Source organism: Oreochromis niloticus, linkage group LG22 (genome assembly GCF_001858045.2).
Source record: "Oreochromis niloticus isolate F11D_XX linkage group LG22, O_niloticus_UMD_NMBU, whole genome shotgun sequence".
Taxonomy (NCBI): domain Eukaryota; kingdom Metazoa; phylum Chordata; class Actinopteri; order Cichliformes; family Cichlidae; genus Oreochromis; species Oreochromis niloticus.
In genome coordinates this window covers 16,218,638-16,240,711 of record NC_031985.2, presented here as the reverse complement: position 1 = coordinate 16,240,711, position 22,074 = coordinate 16,218,638, and positions in this window count along the sequence as shown.

Here is a 22,074-nt window from a genome sequence, read left to right as displayed (position 1 = left end):
GTGAATCTATCGAGAGGGCCAGGTGTATGAATGAGAGAGTGAATTTGTTTTGGAGTTTTTAAACAGTACAGCAAACATCTATATTACAGCAAGGTGTCATTTCAGTGTGAAGGATTGCTTTATACAGGCACAATCGGATGAAAATGTTGAAAAACTGGTGTAATGTTAATTAAGACGAGCAGCGAAACAAAGCAAGGCTTTAATAAGCTCTGTTTTGCTGCATGTCTTCATCAGGGCGCTTTGATTGCGAGCCCAGCAGTTTCCAAATTGTCCTGATGTAATAAACATGACTCACGCAGCACAAAACAAGCACCAGTAATTAGATGTAACCGTTATTTTGGCTGTAAAGGATATCAATCAGCCTCCAACAAATGATCTGCGCAGACCTCTCGGGGTAGTAAAGCTTCAGGTTCCGGCTAGTTGAACGCAGTGGATTTTAGTCCCGATCGATCTGGAGAATTCAGCAAAATTGCCTTGATTGGGACCTTTAATGATCCCGAGCTTCCAGGTGCAGTGCAAGCATTTCGTACGAATCTGTGATCATCAGCACCGACAAACACACCTGGTGCTTCCTTATTATTATTATAGACTCCACTAAGAGAGACATAATTAACCGAAAGGAGTATCTGCACTGCTGGGCTAAAATCTAAATAATACCCAAGAGGGAGATTGTGTGCTGTGAGGGAGAATTTTTGTTTAATCCTGAAAATATGTGAAAGTAACACTGGGCCAGGAAGCCTCATTACACAAAACTAAATATGGATATCTCATTAGGTGAAGAATACAAGATTCAGATTTTTACACCTCCGAGCTCTATTAGATTCGGGGCGCATTAGTGGATAGTAATAGTTTTAGGCGAGCTGAAAGTGATACAGCTTAATTATTTTACCACAACTTAGCCAGCAACTATGATCATAACGTGTCTGTATTTACTAGTTTAATTGTTGAGATCTGGGGCTGCAGTGACAGGTTAAAGGTAAAATCATAAATGTTTTGCCTGACCTCCAGCTCTGACACCAAGCTGCTGCACTTTCAGACTGATTTCCTGTGCCATTCAGGGCTCTGTGCAGTCCTGAGAACAACTGAGTACAGACACACACTCTTACTGCTTCCATAGAAGGTAAGAAGGTAAGTAGGAAAGTAGCAGCTGATCAAATCCACTTGATTAACTGATCATCAGTAAATGTGTCTGCCTCTATAAAAGCAGAAGTTTTGGCAGTTTGCTGATCGGGACCACTCCGCGTGTGTTACAATACAATAATAGTACAATGCCACAGTCTTCTGAGGAGTGGAAGTCCCAGAAAATTCCCCCCGAAGTCAGACCATGCAGAGAAACCTCAAAAGGTACATCTCAGACTCTACAGGCTTAAGTTACCATGGTAAATGTTAACGTTTATGAAAGCACAATTAGACAACCACGGCTTGCTGTTTGGTCATAATCCACATAATGCAGAATAACAACACAAACACCTCATATCAACTGTCAAGCACGGTGGTGGAGGGGTCATGACTTGGGCTTGTTTTGCAGCCACAGGATCAGGACATCTTTGAGTCAGGGAGCCAACCATGAACTCCTCTGTATGTAAGTATTTTAGATATCCTGTCATTGGCAGGGAAATTGTTAAAAACGAAGAGCTGCCTGTAAGGTGCTAAAAGAAAAGCTATTAATGGAGACTCAACCTCAATGAGTAAAAAAAAATGAAAGCAGCAATAAGATGGTGAAAAAAGGAAATGCTGCATCGTGTTGTCACTCAGAGTTGAGTTGTGCTATTTTAACATTAATATATTTTTTTTAGGGTTGTGAATTGAATTAGATAATCTGACTAAACTCCTGGCTGGACTCCAACCTGAAAGATGGACCAGTTTCACTTTTCTTAAAACACTGATGTTCACAGCTACAAGAACAAGGCTGTTTGGACCTGTGGTTTCACGCCGAGTTATCAAGAGCAACAGAATCACTCAGTTGAAGAGGTCCAAAATACATGACCCCAAACTTGAATTGTCGTTTCCTAACCAAGTTATATATCTGTCCAACCTTAACCACAACATTACTGATTTCGTTTCCCAGCAGCATCTGTAACAGCTTTGGGCAGAACAGCCAAATGACATATTTGTTATGTTATTTAATTTGTTGGTAATCAGCGAGTGGTGATTACCACCTGACTCTGTGTTTCCTCTCAGCTTGGAGACACATTTTTCAGCTTATTGTTATTTTGGCTCGACTGTTTCGGTTCCCGCTCAGTGCTCTCATCACCACACAGCTGTTTTCAGCAACAACTCAATAAACACATTGCACTCTACCCACCCAGCATTAAATCACAGACAGTTAGCGACTGGCTGCTGAACATAGCCGTTTCATTTTATGCTTGAATTTATGAGACTTTTGTCTATTAACTAACCAACTGAATGCTAATGTTGCTCCATGTATGCTGAAGGTCCAAAAAGGCAATCACCTGCTCATATCTTGGTGGTATCCACTTTATTAGCTCATTAACTAGCTTCTTCTGCCCCAAGCGGCAAAAACGAGTGACAAATGCAGGTTTAAAGCTGTTCAGCCGCTTTAAGAGCTTCATCACATCCCGCTCTAAACAAGGTGTAAACATCTTTGCCAGATGTGCTCCTCAAACCAACAGAACAAATGAAAAACATGGATACCTTGCCCCTCATCCACAATAGAATCCCATGTGGCAACACACTCATTCTGACAGCAGCTCCATTTCAATATTCCCATGATGGATTGCTATCATTGTGTTGCAGGAATTGGGAGCGCAGCCAAAGCCTATTGAAGTTTTCAATTGACATTAGTTAAACAATTGTGTCCCAGGAGATCCTGGGGGCTGCGCAGAAGGCATTGTTCCCCAGGTGGCGCAGCTGTGGGTCCAAGTCAAGGGCCCGGTTCTGCTCCCAATAAACTGAGGACAATAGGTGTTAATTGAGGATACGATGAGAGACCCCACTCTGTGAACGCCCCTCTTTCTGTCATTAACCCGTATGTAACCAGTCCCGCTTGATTTCGTCGGTAATTTGAAAGGTCACATGTGAACGCTTCAGATGTATTTGAGTTCATTCAATTTTTGAACTGCGGAAAAATTGGCACTTAATGTGGTGGAGCAGGAAAAAATAGTGATAATATTACAATAATAACTGAGTAGCTGATTGAGTTTCAAGTCAAATGAGGGGGGGAAAACAGTTCAATAACCGATCTGAAATGACAGCCAAATCAAACGTATTAAACTGGTATTAATCCAGAATCATCATCTGAGGTAACTCGAGGTCAAAAGTCAGCGTGAAGGAAAACATGTGTTTCCTCAAGCAGGGGGAAAAAAAAGGAAGGACATGAAATTCTCATGATTGAAGTTGATGCTGTGTTTCCACTGAGCTGGCCGACCGGTTTATTTACTATCTGATTAGTTTTTAACAAGCTGAAGAATTGTGAAGGGGCGTGTTAGAGCTTTTAAAGTGTAGCGTAAGGGTCAAGTGATTTGACTTTCACAGGGATCTAAAATTGACTGCAGTCTCACTTAAAGCTCAGCGCTTTAAAGGCTGGTATTTACTAACTGAACACGCTTAGCTGATCAGAGGCTTTGATCTGTATGCGCCGCTGTTCTCTAAGGGTCACGGTGCAGATCGTCTGTTTTCCTTCTGAACATTGTTTTGCTCTACCTCAGAGAGTAGCTCTGACTTAAAGCTATGCAACTACAGCTGGTGTGGACTTTGCTGAGAGTACTGCAAATGCTGGATAAACTACCAATGAAGAATTGTTTTGCTACACAAGATCTAATCCTGTAGTATTTGATCAGCTCTAGCAAATGTGTTACCAATACAGCGCACTCAGCCAGCACAGTTGTGTCGCTGCACTGATAGGAACCTTGCAAGTTCCTAGCCACAATTACAGCAACAGCCATGTCATCACATGGCTACAGTCATAATCACCGCAGCCTGTAGCAGCAGCAGATGAGAGAGCCGAGTGACTGGAACCTCTACTTTTTTAAAGCTTTAATAATACAGACACGTGCGCGAACCCTCAGTTCCAAAAAAAGTCATCTACAAATCTAGATGAATATAATGCAATGATTTGCAACTCTCATAAGCCCATATTTTACTCGCAATAGAGCATAGAAAACATGTCAAATGTTTAAACTGAGAAAATAACCAGCTGCAGAGACCAGCTGTTGGACTTTTGGGAGAGGAGTATTGTCCCGTTCTTGTCTGATACAGGATTCTAGCTGCTCGACAGTTCTGGGCTTCCTTTGTTGTAAATGTCTGGACTTCAGGCAGGACAGTTCAGCACTCTCGTACTCCAAAGCTCTGCTGTTGTAATAAATGCAGTATGCAGGTTAGCATTGTTGGGAAAAGCCTTCTCTAAAAGAGATGTCATCTGGATGGGAGCATGTTACTCTAAAACCTCCATATACCTTCCAGTACTAATGGTGCCTTTCAAAAATATGCAAGTTGCCAGCTGCATAGGTGCTAATGCACCCCCATTATCGATGGTATGGAGGTTTTCCACTTTGCCTCAGTCTATTGTGAATGAACTTTGGCTCAGCATTTCTGGATTCACATACGACATCTTCTTTGTACACTTTCATCTGCATTTGTGCATCGCAAAGTGAACTATGTTCACAGAGAGTCTTGGGAGTGTTTTGAGCCCACACAGACACTTTCATGACATAATCACACCTGTTTTAATGCAGTGCTGCCCGAGGGCCTGGAGACAGGACAGCTAGTACTAATTTTTGGCCTTGTCCCTTATTGCACACAGAGATTCCTTCAACCTCTCTGATTTTTTTGATAATAGTATGTACTGTAGGTGATGAGGTCTTCAAGGACTACACAATTTTATATCGAGGAACATTATTCTGAAATTTGCAGTTGTTATTTTTTTTGTTTGTTTTAGTGGGGGTTTTGGCAGATTGGTGAACCTCTGCCTATCTTTACTCCTGAGAAACTCTCTAAGGTACTCTTTTCATACACAATCATGTTACTGACCAGTTGCCATTTAATCAAATTAATCACAAAATGTTCTTCCAGCTGCTTTACCCTCATTTTTTAAAGAACATTGTCCTGCGATCAACTTAAAAATGAGCAAATATTTCTTATGAAATAGTAAAATGTTTTAATTTAAGCATTTGATATTTTCTTGAATAAAATGTGGCATCATGGGATTTGTAAATCATAGCATTCTGTATTTATTTACATTTATTTACATTTTATTTAAATGATACCAACTTTTGTAGAATTGGAGGTTGTAAGTAATGCAAAATTATATTACAAACGCAACAGTTCTTCCAATTCAATGGAAAGTATCCCAAAAGAGATGCAATACTCTGTCTAGTGAAGGAACTGGAGAGAAGAGTAAAATGAGCAGAAAAATCACCAAAAAAGGGAAAAATCAATATTCACCTCCGCTCTTCTCACCTGCAGCCATCAGCCTTCAAGGACTGCAGGATGAGGTCTTAATAGCTCACTATCATTCCCAGGCCCGGGGAAGTGATCTACAGCACGAGCGTGCAGGTGAATAAACACTCCTCCTGGCAACAAGACGAAGACCACACATGCTCCAGGGGCCAGCAGCAGGTTTGTGGAACTGTAACCGGAATTCAGTGTAAGGTACCTACATGTGAGGCCGTAAAACATATCTTCAGCACCAGGGAAAGGTCAACGCACCTCTGCCCCTCCAGATGTGTTAGGAAATATATGATGGGAAGAAACATGAGTTTTGCTTTAGTGATGCACTGCAAACCACCCTTTCCTACAGCTTTGATCACTGAACGTGTAGCTTCAGTGACGCTATTGAGCAGATCCTAAAATTTTAGGAATATTTGAGTTAAATGGAAAATTCAGCGCTTGTCAATAGATGAGTTTAGCTTAGGCTTGGACAGTATTTGGAGACAAGGGCAGTCATAGATCTCCCTATTCTAAATGAAAATCCACAACACTCTAAATTGGTCATATATTATTATCTAAACAAACTTAAAAGTTCTAGTAAAACCAATGAACTCACAAACTTTTATCTTAGTGACTTTATAACTACAATTATTGTTGTCTAAAATATCTGCACTATTCCTTTCTGTCTGTTAAGCTTTGATTACGGTCCTGCGTGATGTGGTAATTGATTTACTTTTATCTTAACGTTCATCTTACATTTTCTATTATACGGTGAAGTTGTAAATGTCACTGTTGGTCCTCTTGCTTTCCACAGCGCTCAGCGTTCGTTTCCATCTGTCATCTGGATAACCCTTTGCCCTCATCAGGCAGCGTGTTATGAGAGCTCTGTGAAAGAATGGTGCATATACCAAATGTCATGCCCTCTTCAGCAAGAATAACAATGGGAGGTGGACTTGGTTAAGGGCAACAAGCAGGGGGAAATACCACACTCACTATAAATACGTTAGAAGTGCTGTGTCGGAGTCTTTGTAAGGTTGGTGATGATTGACTGGGGCGGTTCTGGATTTAACACTCTGCAAAGTACTGTGGACTGTAAGCAGAGCAAAGAAATGAGCGCTGATTGTTCTGGGTCAGTGGTCCATGCCCTGCACATGCACACCTACACACCTTACACAGCTTGAGTTGATATACGGGACTGCAACATTTCTTTTTTTACTTACTCAGACCCACTTACCAGCCTCTCTGCTGTGTTTCTGGAGACCAGCAGAATATTTTCTAATGTGTGCAGTTCTGGTACATTACACATGTTATGGCTGCGGCGGACTAACCCACTCATGAACAACAAAGAAACTCGACATGGGCCGAAGTAAGAGGCGAGGGGGGGGGCTAAAAATTTCTTAAGTGCTCCCACATGTGCTGTACATGTCTACATGTGCCAACTTCTGTTCAAGCATGTCTGTATTTTTTAGCCAAACCACAAGAATTTATGACCCCATTTTTTGTATCAGTTTTTATCTGCGTAAGTGTGCGCAGGAGGGCATGTGCGAGCCACAGATAAGGCCTCGGGACAAAACAGAGCAAAACAGCCAAAAGCAGAGATTAACTGTCTAAAAATCTTCCCTTTGGGACTGTCTGGTCTTATTTCCTGTGAAAAATTCAACTTTTTCAAGTAAAACTTGTGACTCAATACTCTCAGCCCGAGAGTCTCGTCGCAGCTGAGGTGAAGTGTTACGGGATCACACGCTGAAATAGATGATGTGTAACGTGAAAGGTGTCTGCAGGACATTTTGTCTTCTTTAAGCTCTGTTTTGGTTTAACTTGGGGAGGTGGGGGTACATTACATGACAATTATTGATTAATGGAACCTTTCATCATAGATCATTAATGACTTATTTTCAGCATCGGTGAGGTCTGTCTTTCATTGGCACACAGTGTTACATGTTAAACTGCTAAATAATTACTAGAAAATCCCTTTTTATTCTATTTATCTAAGCAGAAGTGGTTACCATTGGTTTGGTTATAGAAGCAGACGAAAACATTTCTTCTGAAACTCCTCGGGTTAGTTTTGTTTTGAGAAATAAAAAGTGATTCCAGACAGGAAATTCTCAAAAACTGAAGTAAGATTGTTATGTAACTCAAATATTTGGATGTGAAGAAAAAATGGACAAACCTGACCAAAAAAATAAAAACGCAACCAAGTTGCACTGTTGTAATATTTAGGAATTTAGTGAACCCACATGAATTTATGACTGAATTTTACATTTTTATTTGTTGTGCAAAGATTACCCAGTGACCAGTTGGCGCTGATTATATGTCTAAGAATTTTTCTTGGAAACCATCTGGTCGTTTTCTTCTGAAAAATCAGACTTTTTCCAGTAAAAAAAAAACTCACCAGGAAAGAACTGGAGCACCAGTATGACAGTGTCGCAGCATCGAGGCTGAAATAAATACAGTGTTTTATATGAAGGTCAGAAAATCTTCTTTTCTGTTATTTGTATGGTGTTTTAGTGTTTTCAAGCTGCATTTACATTTTTGAGTTTACATTTGACATCTTAGGTACACCTGTTCACCTGCTTGTTAATGCAAATATCTAATCAGCCAATCATGTAGCGAAAACACATTTAAGCACAAAGACATGATCGAGATGAAGATGCTGAAGTTTAAACTGAGCATCAGGATGAGACATGAAGGTGATTTAAGAGACTTTCAATGTGACATGGTGGTTGGTTGGCTGGTCTGAGTTTTTCAGAAATGTTTCTGATCAGCTGGGATTTTTCCACAGAACAGTCTGTGGGGTTGTGGTTCTCTGTGGTTTTGTGGGTGGAAATACCTTGTGGATGCCAGAGGTCAGAGGGGAACGACCAGACTGTTTCAAGCTGATAGGAAGGTAGTAAGATGGCCTTTATTAGTCCCACAGGTGGGAAATTTGTTAATTTGAGTAGTAACTCAAATAAACAATTAAGCATAACCAGGTTAGCCAAGAAGGACACCTCTGAAAGCACAACATATGAACTCCTGAAGGACAAAGCCTACAGCAGCAGGAGACCACACTCCATCCACTCGTGTCAGCTAAGAACAGGAAACTGAAGCTGCAGTTCACACAGACTCACCAAAACTGAACAATAGAAGAAATTCTTGTCTCGTCTGATTCTCGATTGTAGGATCAGAATTTGGTGAAAGCAGCATGGATCCATCCTGCCTTCTATCATTGGTTCTGGCTGTTATTGTGAGGGATATATTCATGACCCCACTTTGCACCACTTAGCACCAACTAAGCTTTGCTTAAACACCACCGCCTATGTGAGCCTACCCGGATAACACACCACACCACAAAGTTCAAATCATCTCAAACTGGTTTCTTGAACATGGCAGTGAGTTCAGGGAAACCAGTTTGAGGTGATAAGTAGAGAGCATTATAAACTCAGTCATTCAGGTTTATAACTCCAGTTTGAATTGCTTTTCTACAGTGACGAGCGTTTCGATTGTTAGCGGGGGCGGCACTTGTTTGTTTTTGTAATGCTGTGTGTGATAAGGATGGCACAAAAAAAAATACAAAACATGATTGAAAAATTGAGTTTGTTGGCACCCTTGAAAACACATGCTATCGACTGGTGGCAAAGTCGTTTCTTTTTCATTTGTTGCATAATTATACTTTCTCAGTCCACGGTGCTTTTAGTTTGCAAAAAAAAATAATCTTTACCCATTAAATGCTTATGATTTTGATGTCCTGGCATGGAAAAGCCCACATGAGTGCATGGTGTAACCCATGTAAAAGGTGGTCAGTTCTGGTTGCCACATGATTACCTTAGGAACTGAGCCTAAAACATCTGCTATCCTCTAAAAATCAGCTTTATCCTGGAGCTTATATAAGAATAGTGTGTTATGCTGTTGTTTTATTTCATGTGTTTGGACATTGGCCCAGCTATGTTGCCATGAGCGATTTGGTTTGCCCCTAATAACACTGTTATGACTGTAATATATTCCAATATTTAAGCAAGTTGGGGCCTCTCTTCTGACAAGCACTACATTCTCTGGTTTAGCTTGTAAATGGCTAATGATGAGCCCTAAGGGCCGACCATCATACACAGACAATCATTGAAGAACAGCAGAGCCATGCAGAAGTGCTTCATCCACCCTCTGCCACAGTGCTCTGCTTTATGTGCTCTGCTTTTAATGCTTCTCTTTACTGCTTTTCCTCCTGCCTTTCTGCCCAAATGTCTGTGTATTCCTCTTTAACTCAAGATAGCATAGCAAAGGTCTACTAAAATGTAGCCTGGTTGCCATGGCGCCAGCTGGACAACAAGTGTACACAGCGGTGAAGATTAAGACGTGCAGGATGGAGCTGGCAGTGTGCAGACTGTGGCTAATGATGCCGTGTCCGAGTGCCAGGACATTCCTCAGTGCTTTTCCATGAAAAGTACAAAAAGATTTCATGAGAATCTGAACAGAAACTGAAAAGAAGACAGAGATAGCAGAGGTATGGAAAGTGGTGATACACTGGACGGATACAGCTGGCAGCTGCTGCAGTCAGAACATCTGGAATTCGGAGCCTCATTAGATGAAAGAGGGGGGCTGGATGAGTAGTCACTGTAAATATATAGTCTGTATAACATAGTGTATGTGGAGTCTTCATTTATCACTGCCGATGGGAGGTTATGAGAAAGACCAGAAAAGTCTCAAATTAACTTTCCAAGTGTTTATGCAGTAAAACCTGTAAAGAAGTCTGCTCGCTGGCACCGCTGAACAACGAGTACAAGTTAGATGAAAAGACTTTCACATAATCATATATTAAATATGAAGCTAAAGCCAGAATTGGTTTGCTTAGTTTAGCATAAAGACTGAATGCAGTGGAAAAATATAGCCTGTCTTTTGCCAAAGGTAAAATATATCATGCCTTTCTTTATTTACAAAGCCCTGCTAGGCAAACTTCCTCGCCGACTTGCAGTGCTTTTTTTTCTGCTAACATTTCTGTCTGTAAAATAAAAAGCTTGTGCTACCATGTGACTTACAAGAAGGTTTGACTCAACGGTATCCCTCCGGTTTCAAATGGAGAAGGGGAAGCGGTTTAGCTTCAATAACTGTAAACAAAAAACATCTGTAAAAAAAACGTCACTGACATCTATCTGTCTGGAAAGGGTTACAAAACCATTTATAGGGCTCTGGGACTCCATGGTGCCTAATCAGTATTCACTCAGGCTGTCTTTGTCTAATATTAAAATCTGTTTGGCGTTCTTAAATGTTTAACAGTAACACATATGCAAAAAAAACAAATAACTACCAAATCACGAAGGGTCTCAAGCTAAGCCTCTTCCCTTTCTCCATTTGAAACCAGTGGGACTCTGTTCAGTCATGGGCTACCTACTTGTAAGGCGCATGGTAATGCACGCTTTCATGTCTTCACACTCAGCTATACAGACAAGAACATCAGATGTAGTTGTGTAAGGACTGGGGGGAAAGAGCTTGAAAGAGAGGCTTGCATCCTAACACATCTCTGACAAGTCTGAAAGGCTTCACTGAAACAGAATTTTCCCAGAGTTACAAAAATTGTGAGATAGAGCTCCGTTACGCTGAACATAACATCATATTAAATCACAATATAACACAAACACTATAATTTTTCTTCTTTCTGTTTGGTACAGACTCTGGACTGTTTATAATAAGTGGCAGAGTTTTGGATCGACTTTACTCGCCTGCTTTGGACTGAGAGATATCTTGCACCTGTCCTTTTTCTAACTAGGTTTATATTGAAGCAAGATTTGAGTAGGCTGCTTGTAGGACTTAAAAAAATTCACTGCCAGTCCATTTTTTTTATGTTCTTTCCTTTGGTCATTTTCTTTAATAATATTTTAATACACTAAGACAGAGTGAATGTGATTTCTAACCTCCTTAGGATTACAGGACGGCTTATCGATGCTGATTCTCAAAGTGTGGGCTGCGGCCCCCTGGTGTGCCATGATGGTACTGCAGGTGGGCCACAAAATGTGATTTATATTTTTTTTAAAAGCTACCAGGTTTGGACGGATCAACTCTAGATGCTGTAACACTGCATAAGCTTATTGAAATGATCTTGGAGTTTCAGGCAATCCAACAAAATATTACAGCGTGTGACTTTTGGGTTTTTTTTGGAAAGGCAGACACACATGTGAAACTACAGAACAGCCAATATTTGAGCAGTGAAACGATTTAAAATAACACAAATATGGCTGACGTGCTGATTTAATATCAATATTCTCATCTTTGTCCTGATGTTTTAACCCATCCAAGGAAAAACGGTCTCTTCCTTAGTCTTATAACAGCTTACAGTCATTCCAGGTATAATAAGATGGGTCAGAACTAGGAAATTGCCATTTATAGTCATGCAAACTGTTATCTTGAAATATTTTGCATACTTTATTGCAACATTTTCCTTTTTGAGCACACCGCTAACTGTCTCTGACACAATAGGTCCACTTTAAATGAAACAATCCATGAGGGTGAGCTGTAATTTTGTGGCTGACTTCATTGAACCACACTCTTTCCTCTTGACAGCAGCAACCAGCGGAAGCTTTTCTTGCTCCTACAATACAACAATCCTGCAATGCACAGCCACTGCTGTCATTGTTCTTGTAGTCGGGTCAGCGGTCAGATAATGCAGACAGGGTCAAATGGAAAACCTCCACGCGATAAAGCCAGATGGACCAACACACACACACGCGCACATACGCTCTTTCTCTCTTTTTTGCTCTGTCACAATTATCAGATCAGATACATTTAACCTTTTCATCTCACGTGCTTCCGCGCTCAGGTTAAAATTTCAGTGCACCTGCCAGCTCCACTTGAAACAAAGCGCTTAGGCAGCAACTTAAAGTATAAGTTGAGCCATGACGGCAATGCATTTTAATGAGGCTGGACCGCAGAGGATGTCCTGGAAATAAATGCAGTGTGGGCCATTTCCTCTGCAGTTTTTTTAGGACAGGGCCAGTGTGCATGAAAATGGGCTGCTGTGGGGAAAATGGGCTTTTATGTAGAACACATTATGCCAGAATATATATTCCTGAATGGATCGCTGTGGACTGCTCTTCCTACTCCCACTCAAAATTTAATCTTAGCGCACTGAAAGCACATTTAAGGAAATCTTCCTTTGCTAATCTATTATGCCCGAGGCCTGGTCCACTCTACTGCTCGAGAGAGAGAGAGCCGTATAAATGTTGCAGATTCAGTGTAATATGTTGGTTTTTCTGAATGCCCGTGGATTTCTTAATCTTGTATTTTAAAAAAAGAGCCATGAACACACTTTCTTGTCCAACATGCAAAATTTCAACATTCGTCTGAAACATTTAAAGCATTCAGAGTTTTGATCTTTACAGCCAGAGACAGAGAACAGCTTGAAAGAGCAGCCTTAACAAAGAAAAGACTGGCTGTGTTATCCATGTCAGCAGAGGCCAACACATCCCTGACAGTGTTGGTATTGTGCATGCAGCAGCTGATTATGCTGTAAGACACTTTTTTTTACAATGTGGCAAACACACTCTTTCTTCCCCTCTGTGATGTAGAACTAAAGAGACGGGAACATTTAGCAGTGGAAGATAAGACTCGGGTAAGTCGTTTCTGCTTCTGAAATTAACTCTGCCGGCTGTATTTCCTCTAAAAAATAAGCATCATCTTTGTTAGTTAATATAAACGTGACGCCAAGGAGCCAGTGCTGAATGTATTTTTCATCTAAATGCCTTCATCTTCATCGCAAGGCCAGAAACTCGCAGTGAGAGTATCATTTGTCTGAGAACACCATATTTAAAACTAGACTTTCTGATGAAATTCCACCCAGAATGATTAATAAATAAAAACCCCGGTGTCTCGCTGTTGCACCACAGCAGAACTGGAAGCTGAAGTCTGATTTCCTGAAATGTCTAAATCGTGCCGGTGTCGGGAGAGTCAGTGGCGGAGGGGGGTGCTCTGTAAGGAAATTCCTCACAGCGAGATACCTGGCAGTCACTCTGTTTGGATAAGCTCACTGGGATCTGGCAATGAAAAAAAAAGAAGTGCCTCGCTCCAAAAGCCAAAATGAACTTCATTAGATGTGATGGGGAAAATGAGCGAATGTGAAATCTTGTCCAAATGGAAAAAGTCAATTTAATCTGAAAGGAGTTTATTGAACCGTATTCAACCTTGACATGTGTAAATCTACACACTTTGTATCCACCGGAGAGTATTTTGTGATACTTCACCAGAAGCTTCTTCTGAGCCTCATTAGCTGCACTATACGCGACTGCACCACAGTGGATGCACTGAATAAAGCCTACAATGGCTCTTTTAGGGGAGGGTTGTAATTTTCTTGTCATGTGCGTGCTGTGTTGATGCGCAGGCTACGAGGGAACACACAGAGATTCAATCTCGCTCTGTGTCATGCAAAGTTTGTTTAGAAAAGTAGAAATTGCGAGCAGGTTCTCTATCATCAAAGTCGTCCACGAGAGCCTGAGCTTCGACTCCAATTTCCACGGAGTGGCTGAGAATAAACGTATGTTCACAGTCATGGTAAATTTACAAACCGGCGAGGGAAAATGACTGCCTAGGCCGCGGGAAAGCTTATGGAATGAGGCGTTAAATTAAATCCATTTGGTCTGTTGACGTCACAGCGATGCTTTTCAAGTGAATCTTAAAATGTTTGACATATTTCTCGGCGGGCCAGGAGGACGAACGTGTTGGCTGACTGCGTAGTGGATGTTAAACACATTTAGAGCACATTCACACTCTCTGGGGTGGGAGTATTACAAGTGTTTATCTACTGCAATGACGCTGGAACACAACTGAAGTCTGTAACGCATCATGTTCACCCCTCGCTTTAATAAACAACATTAGCAGCACTAAAGTGCAGTTTGAGGCAGAAACAATAACATTTTAAGATGGAATTAGTCTGAAATAATATGCTGGTATAGACACGGATAACATCTCTTGCTTTCTCACTCTTACGTACACATAAATACATAATATACAGTTTCTCTATTGTCTTACAATGTTTACCACGTGGCCACGGTTCAGCTCCCCGTGCTTATCAGTGTCGGGTCATGTTGGTATTTCCTGCCTGCAACAAGAGCAGAAGGTGGCACAGGATGAGTGCTGTTTCCTGTGTTGGCACACCCAGCATATACCCACCAGCAAGCACATCCACCCCATACTCAGAGGAAGCATTGTAGTGGTTACACTGTATTGTATGATGGATGTTTTCAGGTGGCATTCCATATAGCTGTTTGCCTGAGATCAAAGAAAGCTGCAAGAGTACGATTAGCAGAGAGAAGTTTGCAGAAAGTTCCTGTCTTCACCTGACAAGACGCGTCATAGTGACAGAAAGAAAAAAAAGGTGCAGAGGGGGTTTGAGGATTGAGGTGGTTTTGGATCTGCCTCGGCTCAGCAGAGGTCCGGGCTTTTATGGATTCTGAATTTCCATTTTTCTTTAAAACCTGAATATTCTTTAAAATTCCTCTTTATCATTACAATGAGGGAAATGGTGCTCAAACAGCATTTGCGATATGAGATCACAGGACTTAAATTTGTAGTGAAACCTATAAAAACTGGCAATTATGACAAGATTAGAAGAACACAGTGGCTTCCAATTATATTTACAGGCCTCCACATAACTAGCAGATTAAAGAGTTATTTGATAAATACATTATTTGACTTTTAATAAAAGGATAAATGTCAGCAAACCAATTATTATTCTAACTTAGCCTTTAATGCCAAAGTGATCTTTTTGTAGTAGTATTTTAGGAGTCCGCGTGACTCCAAAGGGATCCCTCTGGGTAGGGGAGGGCTCTGTGTGTGACATTAATATACTGTCTGTTGCCATTTTGTTACTGCGGAAACCTCGTTTGGCTGCAGCGTTGTTTCATCTGGGTCTTTCGGCTAAGCCTTTCCCATGGGAAGCACACAGAGGAATCTTTGGTCTCATCAAGGAATTCTGCAGATGTTTGTAAAAATGCACGCAGCCACTGAGACCATGGAGGACTTGCCCTTCAAACACTCTGATGTTGAATGTTTATTAGAAGTGGCTTTACTCAGGAAACCACAATCACTGGGCGCGCTCAGTGGATGCATTTTGAAAGGCGGACGATTCCACGTCTTTGTGAATGCAGTTTTCTCGATCCATGTGTGCATCCCGTGTAACCAGATAAGCATTCAGACCTTAAAGCCTCCAGGAAGTCCACCTTAAATCCTCCAGGAAGAGAGAAAGATTAGAAGGACAAATTTTCTTAACAATTTTTTGAACACCACTTTAATTTCACAACCGTCTAATTCTATTCTGTGCACATCTGCTATACTAAGAACATTTGTATTAACATTGTAAGTGGATGTCGGATGTTTAAGGTTTACAGTTCCACATTATGGAAATTAGCTGAAATAATATGTGTTTCTGCTGCAGTTAAAAGGTAAATGTAGCATTTATTCCAAATATTATACCTCTCAAATATTTGTCTTCCTACCCTAATCCCAACCGGTCGTGGCAGATAGCTGCCACTCCCCAAGTCTGGGTCCACCAGAGGCATATTCCTGTTAGAAGGGATTTTTACCTTCCGACTGTTGCCAAACTGCTTGTGTTTTCTTTGTGTTATTGTAGGGTCTTTACCTTACAATGTAAAGCACTTTTAGCCAACTGTTGCTGTAATTTGGTGCTATAAAGACAACACTGAATTGAAATGAAAGCACTTTACGGTGCATTGGACCACTGACATTTCAAGTTCTGAAGCTTAGAAATCCAGTGGAAGAAGAGGTTTATCTTTTAAGTAATTTAAGAACATATTAATAAAACTGATTTCACACAACGACTGTATGCAGTGATTCTAAGTCCACATGTAGGCTACTCCCACACAACCCGAGAATAGGTGCAACCTCTTTTCACAGCAGTTTGAGTTTGATTTACTCATATTAATGTTGCCTCGAAGTAAACCATTAGGTCCAAATAGCTTTTTCAGTCGTCATTAATTTTATTACATGCCCTTCCTACTGCCATAAGTCAAAATGAGCCAACTGACCTCCGTAAACTCTGAGTGTTAGCAATAATAAAGGATGGCTTCTAATCATTCTTTATGTTTGGTGAAGGTTCTTTTTTCTATTATACAAATAAAAAAAGCTGGTTCATTCATAAGGAAACGACAGCAATGAGGGCAAGAAAGTAAAGCGAGATAATAAAAATACAATAAACCACTAAAGTGATATAAAGTAAACAACAGGAACGTGAGGCGATCCCTGTATTTCTATGAGGTGCCTCCTTCGCAGTAATCATTTTTGCAGCTTTAAAGTGCATGTTTTAATCCCAATGAAAAACTAATGACATCTAATTATGTATTCTAGTGTCACTAATACAGAAACATGTAAGCCTAATCTTAAAGGTAAAATCTAAAAGGTTGTTAAACCCAAACAAAATAAATCTTTCATCGCTGCAGAGATCGAACACAAAGCATACGTTTCCTTTTTAGTATGCATGAAATTCTCCGATAAACAGCACGCAATACCTCTCAGCATGAACCACCTTGAGTATGCATGTGTGTAACCGTATCTCCAGCCACATTAGGGACCCATATTGAAACATTTTATTGAGAGCAGGGCAAATGAATCTTTCCCCTCTTTGCTTAAATGGTCCGCTCCCTGTAATCTTGGTTTGAAGAATGGCATGACCATCATCTTCATCATCTTCTCTCTGCTCTGTTGCACCACAGATGTAGTTACAGGCCAATGACAGGACAGACTTGAAGCTGGTTTAAGCCTAGGCTGTGCAATCCTCCTTTAAGCAGTTACATACTTCAATGCAAGCCATTTGTGGCGAGGGCCGCTGAAACACTTGATGTGTGCCATTATGTTCTAAGGCAAGAAATGGTTTCCAAACAATATTAGCTGACATGTTGGTGGGTTTTTGTCTTTCCTAGTTTTTTTCTCCCTTTTCTGTTGTTTCATCCTCTTTTCTCTGCTTTCTTGTCTTGTTATTTCAGAATACGGGTCTGTTTTCACATTTACATTGTGCTCCACTTAATAGCACTACCACAACGTTGTGTTACGTAAGTTTATGCAATACTCAGTGCGGTTAGCCTGGATTTACACAGGTACACGCATGCTGGGTACAGATAAAAGTTGTTGTTGTTGTTTCATCTCCCGTCTTTTGCTTCACCATTGCACACAATCTAAACGGAGCAACAGGATGTTCCCTGTGACACAGAAAAGGGGAGTCACATGCTGCAGCGTTTGTTCACATGTTTGGTTCTCTTTCTAAAACAAGTCTTGGCACAGTTTGAGACACATATCAATTTTATGCCTGGGAACAATAGGCCTAAAAGTGATGTGATACCAAAGGTTGTAACCTTTGGAGCCTTCAAGATAAACTTTCCCTTCCTTCACAGCGTCTGACTAATGCTGAAGGACAAAGCCTGTTCACAGCGGTAGGAGAAGACAGAGAGAGCCTGTTGTTGTCAGAATAGGCCATTTCGACTTCCTTAGGTTTCGCCAGTGGTACCAAGAAAACTGTGCCAAGCCATTGTGTGGGAACATGTGTTACTGTTTGTGGCCATGTAACTGTGTCACTAAAGCTGTTAGGTGTGACTGTGTGACCCTGTGCAGGACATGAACTTATGAAGTAAAACGTTATTTTGTGCTTTACCTTACCTACCTATCTTCACCATATGGGGCAGGTTTGTTGCACATCTGTGTAGTTTGTGTGTCTATTTAACTTAATAACCAAAACCTTTTAAAAGGTATGACTTTTACTTTAAAAACATTTCGCACTTTTTAAACTTTCACTACCGCTCAGCGAATAGTTGGTGAGTGTTCGCGGACCTATCAGCAACATCTTCCATCCAAACTACAAGGCAACTGTGGAAACCTGCTAGCAGGCAAAGCAATCACGAGGAGGTTATCAGTGCATCATACCTCTGTGCAACCAATTTTTACCTACCTACCAACCACCACTTGCCGACTGGTCAGGGAATAATTCCCGTGGTGATTGTGTTGAGGTGGTGTAATACCAGGTAGAGGTTCATGAAGGGGAGGTACTATCTTTGTTAGCTCTGTGATGGACCGGTGACTGGTCAGGTGTGTACCCCATGTGTGCCAGACTACAGCCTATCTGGTAGTTAGGAAGATGTATTAACAGAATTGCTAACCCCCCCGCCGCCCCAACATTCAGATTTAGGTCATTAGCTATGGGGGAGTGCTGCTTCTCACTCTCAGTGCTTCTTTAGCTCGGAGTATGCAGTCATTTTAATCCTTAAAAAAACCTGAAACCCTAAAAAAACAACACTGTACTGTAACTGGTGCGGTTTGACAGTAATACTGTAAGAGAGGATGTGAGCTCTCTGGGGCAAAAGTAGCATCTGAAGGATTGAAGAGGCACATCCTGAGGCGCAGACACCTGACAGGCTGACATCTACAAGCTAATGAAACATTTCAGATTCCAGTTGCGTAGGCAGGCATCTTAATCATGTGCAATTCAAGTGAAGAAGATACTGATTCAAAATGACTCAATTGTTTTAGTTTTTTGCCACTATTCTCACCAGCAATTTGCAAGTTCCATTACATTTCTTTCTGTTGTGCAAACACACATTGCTGCTCTCATGGGACTGCAGTTTTTCCTTTGGCTTGAGCATTTTATCCTGTAACAAAGTCCTGATTGAAAGTAGGTTGTATATACAGACAGCTTGAGGTCGGTGGCTTGCAGCTTGCTTGCTTTTATAACTGCTGTGCCAACAACACCCCAAAGAAGTATGACTAAACCAACTCTGCTGAGGCGAGAGTGAATCTGTTCAGATACAAGTCCGTACACCTGAAAGGCTAGAACCTTGAAGGTGACCTGGTGATCAAGATTTCTTGATGATATGCCTGTAAAAACTGGACAAAATACAAACTCTATTAAGGAGATTTGCTCCCTGTGAGAACATTTCTTCATCCTGACCCCTACAACAACAAAAATCCTGGTTAATAAAACACTTGTGAGTGAATTTTCTAGCCCATTTTGCTTCGGCAGCAGATTTTAAAAATATATTTACATTAGCCTAAGACTTAAGACTATAAGATATTAGTAGCATATTTGCTTGTTTGTTTGTTTTTTGTTTGTTTGGTAATTGTCATGTAAATCATTGTCATGTTCAAGAAAAAAGTTTGAGATGATTTGAGCTTTGTGACACAGATCATTACCCAGCCTTCAGTAGATGGGTATACTGTGGTTTTTAAGGGATGGACATGGTCAGAAATAATAATCAGGTAGGCTTTGGGGTTAAATGGTACTCAGTCAGAACTAAGTGGTCTAAATTGTATCAAAAAATATCCCCACACCACTGGACCACCACCAGCAGCAGTGTGAATCACTGATACCAGGCAGGATGGATTCATGTTGTTTACAACAAATTGTGACCCTATCACCTGAAAATTGCAGCAGAAATCGAGACTCATCAGAGCAGGAAACTGTTTTCCATTTTTCTGTTGCCCAGTTTTGATGTGCCTGTGTGAATTGTAGCCTCAGATTCCTGTTCTTAGGTGACAGGAATGGCACCCAGCGTGGTCTCCTGCTGCTATAGCCCATCTACTCCAAGCTTCCATGTGTCATGTGTTCAGAAATGTTCTTCTGCATACCTTGGTTGTAACCAGTAGTTAGTTTAGTTATTGTCGCCTTCTTATCAGCTTGATGCAGTCTGGCCATTCTTATCTGACCTCTGGAAATAACAGGGCATTTTCACTGGGACAACTGCGGCTCAGTAAATATCGGTCCAAAAAAGAAGAAATTCTCTGTAAACCATAGAGATGGTTATGTGGGAAAATCCCAGTAGATCAGCAGCTTCTGAAATACTCCCACCAGGTCATCTGGTGCCAAAAAACATGCCACTTTCAGAGTCACTTAAACCGCTTTTGATACCCATTCTGATACTCTGGTTTGAACCTTAGCGTTTCATTTGGCGCAGGTCTACATGCATTGAGTTGCTGCCATGTGATTGGCTGATTAGAGATTTACATTAACAAACAGTTGAACAAATATTGTTTAAAAAATTATTTATTTAACAAGCAGTTAAATAGGCGTACCTATTAAAGTGGCTCACTGACCCGATCAGCAATTCAGCATCTTCCTCACTTTGAGTACTTGCCTTCTCCTCAGCTTAGCACTTAGTGAGGAATCAATATCCCCGTGTGTCATCTCCTTTTGTGCCATAACTCCGGTGGGCACATGCGGGGGTAGGGATCTTGTAAGAAATGAGCATGCATTATATGCATAAAATCCTGTGTGGGAAAGACACCACACTTGTTTTTATCATTATTTTACCTACAGAGACACAGAGGTGCAAAGAGACTGACATCCCTGAAAGCCTTTTATAAGAGGCGGCATGCAGTGCGTGTTTGCCACCGGTGTTATCCCAAGGCATGAATCCAGGGATTTGTTATCAGGCTGGTCTGTTGATCTTTTCACTTGACCAGAGAAGTTTACAAGAATGCCGAGCACCTGTATGTTTACCTGGTGCTTGTTTATCTGTGTTTGTGCAATGAACTAGGAAAGAAAAAATTATTCAGAGGTAGACGTGCATGGAGAAACTTGTGCAAAGTTTAGGGAGGGGGGGGCTAAAAGTGTAAATAAGCCTTTCTTGGCACACTTGAGTGTGCTGTGCTTCCTGTTGCGCTAAGGCAGATAAAATCACAGTTTGGTACAGAGTATATTTATAAAGTTCTGAAGGCGTTTTGTTCGGGTGCTGTGGTCACTCAGCAGGATGTTGTGATCTACTTTGGTTTTCTATGATCTGTTGGGAGCTGCCTCACAACGCTGTGGGATCTCCACCTTGTGGCTTGGACCCCATCATGCAGTGCTGGGTGGCTGAATGCCATGCAGGCTTGAATAAAAACGTGCACAGACTTGTGTAAACCTAAACACCCACACCCACTGACTGAGAGAAAACAGGAAAATAAATAAATAAATGCACCATACTATTTAAGAGTACATTAAAACCTCCTGTATTAGAATTTGTATGCCTAAAATGTACAGTCAACTATCATTGAAGAACATCTCAAAACACGATGATCATTACTCTGAGGCATCTTCTGATGTTTTTTTTAAATGCGACACTGCACCTACACTGAAGCCAGCTTGCCAGAAGTAATATAAGAGGTGCTAATAAAGTTCACTGAGCTGGTGGTTATAGAAAGTACAGCTCGGAAAAAAGAAAAAAAAGAAAAGAAAAAAAGAGTTATAAGCCAAAGGGTTAAAGGGTCAGAACTGAAACCTGACATCACAGCTCAAGTATGCAGAGAAAAAGCAAAAGCATGTCTGCAAAACCCTGGCAATAGACCAGTAATTTATCGGTGTTATAGTGGACTTAACCTCTGTGTGTCTTCAAAAACCAACACTGTGAGATATAAAGATACTCTCACAGCTTCTCGTGTCATCCTTGACAAACCGTGGGCCTGGAACCTCTCCAGCAAAATCATGCAGCAGCAGAGGAACGCAATTTAAACTTTAAACTTAGATGGGGACATTTAAGTGAATTTAATGTGCTGCTTTTATTGTGTAAAAAGCAGTAACACTCTAATAAATCCAAAACACAGAACTCAGCAGCTACCTTTCAAAGCTGACAGCTCTAAATAAGATCTGCAACGAGTGACTGTTCTGAAGTAAAAGGGTGTTTGCATTGACTTAAAAGCCTATAGGCGGTTAAGCTATTTTTTGAGCGTGTCATTTCTAGTCTTGCTCTG